Here is a 12271-nt window from a genome sequence, read left to right as displayed (position 1 = left end):
TTCCCAGGTGAGTTTTGCTTCCTTTCTGGTATTTTTGTACCCCACTGACTCTCAAAATCTCTTCCATACAGTGGCATAGCTTCAGCAGGGAAGATGGACTTTGCCATCTCAGGCTGTCTGGGATGACTAGAGCATCCCCCTGGCAGACTGCTATGAACCTTCAGAGGGATTTAGACCCAGGTATTTAATTTTTGGATTAGTGTTCTAATTAGCAGACTATAATATGTTTAAGGATTACACTTGTTTGACGAGCTTCATCCTCTAGGTATGTAGCTGAGTGAACAACTTCTTCCAAGTCCTTTGTCAGAGAAGTGTGAAAAGTGTGTAAATAGATCAGGCCAGGAGGTGAACATGAAACTAGTCTAACAGGCAGTTTGTTTCCGCAGAGAATTGTCAGGGCTTTTGATCTCTCTTCTAGATGTATGTGCACTGATTTTGCCCTGGACTTTAGCCAGGTTGCTGACTTTTTTTTGAGTGGATTCATCATTTGTCTCGTATTTCTCTGTGTCAGGTAGCTTCCCCATGGCTGCTACCCACTGGAAACCCCAGGTTTTCTTACAGTGCACATGCTGTGGAAACATATAGTTTATGGAAAATGTGCTACACAGTTGATCACTACATGCAGAGTATGTTTAATGGGTGACAACATTAGATGTATGGTGTATGCCCAGACTACGTTCATGGTGCATGAGCAGTATGTCTGGATCTCACTGGAAGGGTTGCATTTCTATTGCCCGCACTAAGAAATTCCAGTTGGAAGCATGACACGCCTTATCTAGCCCTCACTTCCAACAGGTTACCAAGAGAGAATGTCTTCATGCAGGCCCTCCTACTTTAGGAATGACAACTGTGGGATTAATGGCTAATATTTAGCCTTTTTTTTTTTTTTTTTTTTAAGTGAAGCACTAATTTTAAAAATAGCAAAATTCATCCTTTGGCTTATGGGTGAAGTCTTCTTACTTGCTGAATATATTGTTACCAATTTTTCACTGACTCCTAGTAGCTGCTTGTTGGATTGGTTGTCCATGCAAAGTAATTATTGCATCTTGGAAGCATCTCTAAAACTATCTTAATGCACTGGATTAGATTCTGCCCAGTGTTGCACCAATGCAATGCTAAAGTGCTGTGACCAGGTAATAGGATCTTTGACCCTAACTATGAAGAAACTATTACAGAACTGGCAAAATGGCTGTTGCTTAGCGGTAAGAAAATATGCTTTGTATGAAATTTTGTTGTGCAAGAGCTAGGGCTTTTTGGTTGTTGTCCAGAATGAATTTTCATCTTTAGTATGGAATGAATAATTCTTTGAAAACGAGCATAATGTTTAATTGCTTCCAACAGAAAACTAATTTCTGAGGTTTAACTGATATTTATAAGTTATTAATTTAGATTACTCTAATTTACATATATATTCAAGAATTCACTTTCTTTTCTAGTGTTTTAAGAATACAGTAAAGCCAATACTGTTGATATCCTCTCTGATGCAAATGTGAAAATGTGGTGAGTCTGCATTAGCAGATCCTGGTTAGTGTTTTCAGTTGCCATAAAAGGGGATCTGTCACAATCTTGTAGAAGCTAGTTTGTCACTAGTTTGCTCTAGTATGAGCAAACAAGGCAAATAACTGGAGAAAGCCATTGTAAATGTTCCTTTTTATTGCACTTTAGTGATTTCTGTAGTAGAACTGAAATTGCTTATGTGAGAAAGAAGCTTTTCAAATTGATGAAATGGAGTTCTCAAAGACAAAGATCTTAGAAGTCTTCTCAAGAAATTCTAGCTATTAATAATCAAGATCGGTGTAATCTAACTTCATTAGGTGGTGGTTGTGTGGGTTTTTTGTTATGAGTTTGTTGTGGTTGTGGTTGCTGGGTTGGGGTGGGTTTGTTTTGTTTTTTTTTTCTTTTCTTTTTTAGAGCTCTGTGGCCAACAGCCTCCTGAGCAGCGTGTGAATAACATAACAGGCTTAGACTGTGCTTGCTGCACCACAAGTCTTTAGAGAAGGCAGTGCTTCTAATTTGCACTGTACACCTACTGCTTTTTATATACTTTTAGCACTCCTGCTGTCTTTGAAACTTAGAAGGGTCTGTCAGTAAGTGGTAGTCTCTAGAGACTCATCACCAGAGTAGCCATGTCATTAAACTTTAATCAGCCCACAGTAATTCAGTGACAATCAAGATGCATGCTCAGGTAAGAATAAGCGTTCAGTCTGAAAAAATGGAGACCAGCTCTGTTTAAGGAGCTACAGATAATATGGAGATTATTATTAAGAAATTTATTTTAGCATGTTTATATTCTGAGGGTTAAATACAAAACAATATGGCAAAAGGTCTGACAAAAATGGAAATGTTTTATTATACTGATAAAGATTTCTTATAAGGATTAGATTTCATGTTGCCTGTCACTAACCTTTCCATTTTCGAAAGCTGAGCTGTATTTATTTTCAATTAGATAAGCAATGGCTAGTTATTTGTTTTATTTTGGAATAGGAAGGGTTAGAGTTCAGCTTGCTTAAAATAAAAAAGAAAAAGACATTAATAAGTAGGCATTTGGTTTTGAAAGGAAAATATTGTATCTAGGGAAAGGTATTTTGCAGAATTAACAGAAACAAAGGCTGCAAATTATGATAGTTTTACAAATTCATCTATCTGTTATGCACATCTAATTTTAAGTCTATTAAAATCAGAAAGAAGTTTTGTTATTCCTTAAGAATTAGTTTAAACTTAAAATGTTGCAGGGTTGCTACTTGATGAAGTTTGCAACAGGTTACTGCATAATACATTTGAAAATTATGACAACTTAAAACTTAAGAACCACTGCAAAGGTCCAGGTTATTCCAGTTTTAATGGCTTGGAAGAGTTGTGTGAAGATCCGCTAAAATCCCACAGAATTCTACCACAGTCACATTTTGCACTGAGTATTTGTCACATGTAGCTTTGGCTTTTACTGACATGCCAGATGACTTTTCCTACATTTCCTGTATTACATTTTCTGTGGGCAAGATTTTTCAAAAGCAGTCAGCATTATCCACACTCCCCATAGTGACTGTCATACTGCTGCAGTGGGATATTTAGGAGTTTAGCTGTCAGTAACTGATAATTCAGTAATCTTAAAAATGGTCTCATCTTTCTCTCCACAGATTGTTCTTTGCCATTCTGTCATACTTGCTCTTCTGATCATCTAAAAGCATGGAAAATACGGTGCCAGCTCCACTACTTTTTGCAGTGAAGCTGGACTTCAATTATAACTTTCAGAATTGGAATTTATTCTATGTGAGCCATTTCATAGGCACAGCAGCCTAATTTCGGTTCTCTGCAGGATTACTGTTTTTCTCCTTCTTCATAAATTGCACCCCTTCTCTCTTCTGGTTGCATCTCCTGCACCATAAAACTGCTCTCTGTATGTGTACATGCTCTGTATCTGTAAAAGAACACAGTCCATGCATGAGAAATGTAATTTTATCCAATTTTTTAATTTATTCCTTATGTGCTCAGCTACACTTGCATGCCAGCAAATCCTTTTGCTCTCTGCATTTGCCCTAGGAAAGAGGAGTTTACCAATGTAATTAATCCAGTCTACATCTTTCTCCCTGAGTGCTCTTGAGATGTCCTCAGAAAAGAGATAGCAGACATGCTCCTTTTTGCATTGACTTCTCATTGCACTTTAAACCCATCCACATAGCAGGTATGTTCTGGGTTTGGGTGTGTGTACGTAGATGGGCTAATACTGATTTTGGACTTTTTGTGCTTAGTGACCATGCCCACTGCTGGGGATATTTTGGCCAAAGCCAAAGTTTCTTGTAAAGCTCCTAATATTAATTATCATGTATAATTTTTGAGTTTTAAATTGTGATGGTGTTGTCTGAAAATTTTGCACTAACATTTCAACTTCCAGCTCTGAGGCATCTGTACAGTCTTTCCAAATGCATCGGTTGCTGAGGGTGGCTGGATAGGGGCAGAGCACTAATACAATGCCAGTTTGCTTCTTTTAATTATTAGTGCCATTCATAACTCCTTCCAGAGAGCTGGCATACACAATAGGACAGAGCTTCTATTTGACTTTTGCAGCTTTTTGGCTTGCCAAAATATTTATGCTTCAGAAATGAGTGGACTATTTCACTGCACCTTTCCAGGGACCCAAATTTCAATTCAATATTGGTTACTGGTTAGAGAGGGAAATACAAGAAGCCTAGATAGGATTGTAATAAATGCGGTGTGACTAATGATCTGAATGCTGAAAGGCTGAAAGGCTGAGTGTATTCTGATTCTCTGATCGCTCACATTGAAGGTACTCTCCTCCTCTCACTGAAGTCAATGGCAGTTTCTTAAGTTTCTGTTCAAATTGGAGTGTACCACCTAGTTTCAGATTCCTAAAATTTATAGACAACTTTAAACTTAAAATTTCCTGCCAAACATACCAGAAATTTCACTCATGAAACTCTCTGACATCTGTCAAGTTAATAGCTCAGCATATTTCTGGATGCAATTCAGACAACCTGAATATCCACCAAGCAGCAGTTAAAACTAGAGGTTTTAACCTCTAGTCCAGCAGCAGTAGAGCCCTTTGATTGTCCAAATGGGAGTAGGCTCAGATTGGTACCTGGGCTTCAAGTTTCAAATTTAGTGCCTTTTTTTTTTTTTTTCTTTTAAATTTAATTTTTTTTTAAGCATCTAATCAGTCAGGAAGATACTATAAAGCATCTATAGATACCATTAAGGGTAGTCCATTGTTACAACTAAGGTATGTTTAAATAATTTCCTGAATGTAGGCCTTGCGTTTTACTTCTATTACAAAATTTAAAAAGTCAAAATGGAATAACAGTAGAGCCATACAAAACTAGCTTTGTTAAACAGAGTTAATAGTTCAGTAATTCTATTAAAGCTTGATAAAATTAGACCTACTTTGATGGCTTTTTCCTGTGACTCTCAATTACAGGTTCTTAAACCTTAGGGAAAGGCCACCCTAATGGTAATTAAATCGTGTGTTGCTTCTCTGAATTATTTACTTTCTTATTTTATGCCACACTGAATAGATACCTTTTTGGTTGAGCTTTATATATACATACTACAGGATATTTGGAGCAGACCTTGGGAGCATGCATTTATACACTGCTTCATGGTACATGCTCAAATTTCTTTATTGTTACTCTTCCAAGCCGAAATCCATGCAACTATTCCCCTACTTTTTATAGAAAGCTGAACACAAGGTAACATTACCAGGCCCTGTGCTTACTAGGATTATTTTTCTGTTGTTGAATCCACTTTAACATCCAGACTTGCTCTCTCCAGCACCAATGGCAGAACTCTCTTGAATTTCCCTAGCACAGTTTGAGTCCTATAAGTAAATACTGCCTAATTGGATATATGAGGCTGCTTTATGAAATTCTTGGGATACCCATACTATTTACACTTCATAGACTGCATTTAAGCACTTGAGGGGAGGGGTGGGTGGGGTGGGAGTAGGGAAATGGGTATCATTCCAGTTCCTTCAAACACCATTAAAAAATACACATTAATATGTGGGCCTAATCTGAATGTCACACATTACTATATATGTAAATTTCTGGATAAAATATTAATATTTGGATGTATACCTGTATATATACTATCTGATATTGTGTGTAATTGTCTTCAAATCCAACACTTATGCAATGACTTTAGCATGCTTGTTGGAGCAAATATTTTCAGTTTGGTTGTAGTTTATTGATCTTGTTTCTCAGTGGAACATCAAAATGTTTTGTGTGTGGCCTAAACTCTTCTGTGTCAGATGTTAAGTATCAAAAGTTTGGAAATCCTTGAGATGAGGGGCTTTCACTACATATTTGTGCACACAAGGGTGTGACCTTCGCCTTTGATATGATGTTAAAGGATGAGATATTGGTTAAAGCATGTTTCATTTTTTTTCACCAAAAGGACAACCACCGGGGGGGGGCGGAAATTCCCTGTTATATTCTAGGTGTAAGTTTATGGCTTTTAAACAGTGTTTCATCAGGAATGGTCCTATCATAATATAGTTTTAAAATCATGTTCCTCATGGTAGAATATGAACATTTATACTTAATTATGATTTCTCTAGGAACAACCCTATTTTTTATTCTTTCAACACATTGTACAAATGCTTTTAAAGACTCAGGTGATATGGTCATAATTCTCAGAACTGTCAGGTGAGATGGAGTTTCCCAGTGACTAGTATTTGGGCAGGATGTCTGCAAGCCTGGTCAGTATGGTTATCCTGATATCAGGAAAGGTTTTCTAAAGGATTAGTATATCTCTACATGTGGAATTATCCAGGAATACATGCAGATGTCTAATTCACTTACTAAAGCCGTGGAACCAGTTGCTTCATGGTTTGTGTTTCTAATTCAGTTGGTTCTTAAAAATTCTTTTTGCTGTTTTCACCTAAAAATACAGTTCTTTTTCCTTTCAAATGTGGCCATGAGTTTAAACTGAGAATTCATTTCCTTTTATGAAATAACCCTGAAAAAATGTGCTGTTCTGCTTAATGAAGTAATTTAAAGCTTGTCAAGACACTCACGTTAGAAGTCTTTATTAATTGGCTTTTATTCATTCTTACAAGTGGACTCTCAAAAATAATTGTTTTGGCATATTTCTTTAAAATTGTACAGGAAAATGGCAGTAGCAGAGCTTTTGCATGTAAAAATTCTTTATTCAGTAACTTTGGTTTCAGTTTTGAATAATTTACATGCATGTAACACCACACAACTACAGAGGTGCCTAGATCCTGCCTTCACTGAACAAAAAAATAGTGTTGACATACATGTCTTGGATGCTAGTGGGATCAGGCTCAGCTGAGGGCTCAGCTGTGTGTGTGCAATGCTGGAATTTTGGCTTGATAATTTGGCTTGCGTGTTTGTGGTGTGGGTTTTTGCTGGGTGCGAGGTGGTTATGGCTTTTTGGGGGGCTTGTTTTTTTGTTGTATTTTGGTTTGGGTTTTATTATTTTTTATTTAATGAATATAAAAGCAAGCTCTGCTTTCATTCCTTATTTCTGGTTGATTTAAAGGAATACAGCAGGAAATAAACATAAGACTGAACTAAGGTTTGTATTGTTCAGACTTGGTTGATTTGTGATTGGAATGCAAAGGCTACTGATGCCATGTGATTCAGAGGGAACTCCTCCCTGGCTTGTAGGAACAAGGGCAGGTGTCACACGAACCTCTAAAACTTGACTGAGTTCTGTTTTGTTTGGAGTATGGTGTTTAGCATGGTTTTCACATCTCAGTTCTCAGTATGTCCAAATCCTTCTTAACCTAAGGAGTAAAAACCCAGAAATAATATTAATGAGGGAAGAATACAATTAACTTTAGTCTTTGGGGATATTAGCTATGTAGCCCTTAAGATCTGGGGGGTGGGGTGGTGGGAAAGGACTAGCTTTACAGTTTTAATGGTGATTTGTGCAGAGCTAAATTTTGTCTGTCGCCAGAAGCAACCTCCAAATGTTCTTGTTCTGATGGAGTCTTAAAGCTGTTTTTCTTGTCAGAAAACACTTGCTAAGAAGCAGATTCTAGAGGAAGAAACAAAACTACTGTGTGGGTTTATAACATGCTATAAGTACATGTAAATTACACCATTTATCAAAAGCTCATTTATACTAGTCAGATTATGAAGCTAGTAACACTGAATATTGAACTCAAGAATGTTGCATTTTTTCTAAGGTGATCATTTCTTTGTTTTTTTTTTTTTTTCTTTATTTCTGTGTTGAAATTTTAGAGCCAACTCAATGTATTACATACTCATAATCCATTATATATAGGGAAAAGTATTTACTGCCTCACAAAGTTAGTTACATAGAAGTTATTGCTGTAGCAGCCAAGTTGTTACTTTTACTGCAAATGAAAATTAAAACAATTTTTTTTAGTTGTCCTGAATGTTCATCTGTACATACAGCGCAGTTAGATCTGGAGATCTTTCCAAATGATAGAATATTTTGGACAAATTCTAAACACATAGAAGAATCCACTGAAATTCTTAGAATGTGTTGCTTTCGAGAGGAAAAGAGAACAGATGAGAGAAATAGAGGGGGAGTATAAGCAGAGCACAATATAGAGAGAAACAGATGGGGGATGTGTATATATACACCAAGATTAAGGGTATGAAATATATGATAGGACAACCATGTCTATATGTAGGCATGTATGTTACCAGTCTCCTCAATTGTTTTCTGTATTTAGTGCTTTGACCTCTAAAATCACAGTGGCGTACAGAAGAGAACAGTCTGATATGGAGCAATCGACATAGCTATACAGAGGATCAAGGGAGAGTTCAGGCTGGAAGGAACTTCAGAAGGCCGTAAGGTCACACCAAATCCCAAAGTATCTGCTGTTTTATAAATTTGTACTGTGGTTTAAATACTGCTATTCCATGAAATTCTACAAAAGAGGTCTGGGAAAATCCACGAAAGATAATCCCCTTTTCTGAAAGCAACGTCAACTAACTTAAGCAACTGTCAGCAGTAGTTTGTCCAATGTACTCTTAAAAATCCTCACTGCCAGACATTTCCATAACCACTGCAGGTATTCTATTCCCGTGCTTTAGAGCATGGGATAGGCAGTGCACTTCAGCATTATAGCAGTTTAAGATGCCTTTGTACGACAATTCAGAAGCACAGAGTACTCGCTGAATTAAAACAGCAGGAGACAAATAGGCATAACTTAACTTATCTAACTATCAAGTTCAAGCTACTATCTTACTTTTGTGTTCCTAACAGGTAGATTCTGTTGCATTTATCCTATGATTTGAACTGTCTATTGTCATAGTAGTCAGAAGAGTGTTTATCTTAGGTTATTTCAGCTAGAAACAATTAAATTGAGCCTAATGGAGAGAGATTGAAAAAAAACATAGTAAAAGCACTGATCTGAAAACAACTAAGTGTATACTTGGATAATTATGAACCTACATTAATTCAAGGACTTCTAGAAGAGGAATTGAATGGAGTTGTGTGAAGTATCTTCCCGGATTGTGATATAAGAGCTGTTACGCTTCTGAAAGTTAGGTAACTGTTAGCTGAAGTAGTTTGTACTGCTGTGAAAGCAGCTAATCCACGCAGTTCGTGTTTGGTCAGAAGGACAGAAGGCAAAGGTTGCTGAATGATAGTAAAACTGGAAGAATATCTGCATGGAGGCTTAGATTTTGTGAATACAAGTGCAGGATTCAGTCCATTAACCCCTGTGTAAATGAGCCCCTCCAGCCTTTCCAGAGCTGCAGAGTAGTTCAGCTAAACCCAGCATTTTGCTGAAGGAGGGTTGCTCTATTATGCTGAAAAATGCCATCTGATTTCTACAGAGTGGCAGCCTCATGATGTCAGTAATGCTGCAAAAGCCTTTGCGTGAACGTCTCATCTTTAGTCCTTATTGCTGGTAGGGGTTATCACGACTTGCTACTTTCATGATATTGTAGGCAAAAATATACACTACTAGATTATTTATTACCACTGTCACAGCCCAACCCTCTCTGCTGGTAACATAAGATGGAATTTTAAGCATCAAAGAGAAATGAAAAATCAATTCAAATTGCCCACTGAGTGACTCAATTGCATTTTCTATTTATTAGATGTGATGACATGATAAAATACCGTCAATCCTGGGCATTCTAAAAGCAATCACTAGCAATTTATTTGATAGTTCTCTCCTTAGACTCAGTCTTTATTTCCACTCTGTGCAAGAGGAGGTATTTATCTGCTTAAATTTAGCTTTTTTGCTTGGATCTCTCTGTTTGCTAGCTGGTCTCCTAGTCTGCCTAGGAGAGATGGAAACACCTTCAGAGGATTTTTGAGTAGGTGTTGAACTCTGAATCACTGTCTGGGAGAGCCTACTGAAGCCTCTTTTTCCTTGCTTTGTTGAGCAAGTTGCCTCCTTTACATAACAGTTGAAAGTTAGGCAGAGTGACTTTCCCCCTTGTTATAAGTGACCGTTCTGGATGTAAGCGGGCAAACCCCATGCCACGCTGCTTTCCCACTTATTGTTCTTGGGACTGGGTATGTATGCAAGGAGCAAAGTCAGGACAGACCAGCCTTTGGGAAGAATAAAAAATATAAGATGATACAAACCAGGACTCCATTTGATGCCCTCTGGCACCTGTTCACTTTGGGCCTTCTTTAAATCTCTGGGACTTCAGAAATAGACACATTGCTTGTTCTTTATGGCTCTCAATGACTTGAGAGATAACAGCATGGAAATAACTGTATAAAGAGATTTTTCTGAAATATAAATTTTTTTTTAATAATAAAAACTATAGCCCAAGGTTCTGCCTCCAACAGAATTCAAAAGCAAATGTCTAGGATAGAACATAAGAACAGGACAAACGTCTATGACCCACATCCTGTAGTCCTGTCCCTAGCTCACAGTATTTTTAATACAAAAACATCATGGGGTTACAGGGTGTCAGTGTAGTCAGTAACTGCTGACAGATCTCTTCCATGAATTTGTCCAGTTTCTCTTTAATCTGTATAAACTTTCACTGTCATATGGCAAGGAGATCCACAGCTCTACTACTTTTGTGTGAAAAAACAACGCTTTTTGTTTTGAGTTTCTTTCTTGCTAGCTTCATTTGAGGCCACTTGGTTCTTGCGCCGAAAGAGATGGTAAATGGGCCACCTCACCGTACTAGCTATGCCATTCATAATTTTGAAGATCTACCTCATGTGTTTGTTGCTTGCTTTTCCAGATTTCAAAGTCTTGGACATTTATGACAGGCATTCCCTATCTTTTTTACAACCTTGTTTTCTCTCTGTGAATTTTGTCTAGCCCTGCTTTTTTAGAGGAGACCAGAACTGCCCACAGTACTTCCCACTGTCCCCCTTGCCGCTTTCCAGCAGGGTCAGGGTTCATTTACATGACGTTTTTCAAAGGTTTAGTATTTGTGCAAATTTGGAACAACATAGAGCATGTGACAAACATACTATTCTTTGAAATTTCAGGTTCCTGTTCTAAAGCCTGGTACCACTGGAGATTGGCAAAGGAAAGGTCACCAAGATTGTCTTTGCGGGGCTGGGGGGGTGGGTGTACTTTTTTGTTGTTTTGTTTTTTAATAGCTATTACACATGTTTCACCTTAGGAAAAACCTCAGTGTTTGAAATAGAAAATGGAAAATTTCAGCCATGTGCAGAGTCTAGCAAATTCCTCTGTAACTGCATGAAGGTTGTGGATTAAAATGTGCTACCAGAGGCACTTCGTTTGCTGCTCTGAAACGGAGCTGCATGTAGAGATGAGCTGCCAAATATAGGCCTCTTGCTTACTTTGTCTAACTTGGCTGCTGTCTTTTTTTGTTCAGTTGGTGAGGAAGCTGGTGAGACAGTTCTATGCTCTCCCTCTTTCGTCATGTTCCTGCAATGCAGCTTGAATTTGTTACAACACATGTGCTTTTTATAGGAATAATAATGATGTTCGTATGACCTCATGCAAATCAATGCTGAACCTGGATACTCTGTGCTGTTGCTGTATTTGAAATGCACTGCAGTGAAATCATATACCAGCTTATTTTCCTGTAGTAAAAGCCCTCTGGACAGAATTTACAGGGCTCCTATGCAAACTGCTGCAGAAGAGTAAATCCTATTATGGGATTTCTGAAGCCAGACTAAAGAGCTGAGAAAACAAGATGGGTCAGTTCAACTAATTAGCTTTTTAAATATATTAACATTTCATTCAGGAGAGATGACCTAGAACGGTCAGCTGCCTGCCGTGTCCATAGGACTGAAAGGAGCAAATCTGCAGACTGTTCTTGCAGGAGTATGGCGTTGCTTGAGGCAGGCAAACTGCCTGTTTTCATCTCTCAGTGATGGGCATGAGGGATGAGCACAGTGACTTCACAGTTCAGTTACACTCACATATCTTGCTTTATCCTGTGATTAGACTGAACAGGCATCTCCCAAAGGATTTTATCCAGTGATCTTCCTGCAGAGAGTTTATGTGAAAAATACCTAATAATTGACAGATGTGTAGCCACTGTCCTAATTGTAACATAATTGGGACACAAAGCATGCAGCAGCTATTGTGTTCACATGACTAGTTTTAGCATAAGATGGCTACAAGCGTTTTAATTGCTCTGTCGTTCAGACCTTCACTAGTGATGTAGCAGAGGCCCTGATTGGGCACGTTTTGGTGATAATTAGCTGTGTCAAAGCCAGCATCATTGAAGTCAGAACAACGGCTGTTTGGAATGCATATGTTTGTGCAAGGCTGGGATCCAAGTGATTAAGTAACTACAGGTTTTTCTTCTAATTTTACTCCACTGACTTCCCAGGTTACTGCCTGTGAATTTGA

The sequence above is a fragment of the Phalacrocorax carbo genome, chromosome 7 (genome assembly GCF_963921805.1).
Source record: "Phalacrocorax carbo chromosome 7, bPhaCar2.1, whole genome shotgun sequence".
NCBI lineage: Eukaryota > Metazoa > Chordata > Aves > Suliformes > Phalacrocoracidae > Phalacrocorax > Phalacrocorax carbo.
Note: the sequence above shows the minus strand (reverse complement) of the source record.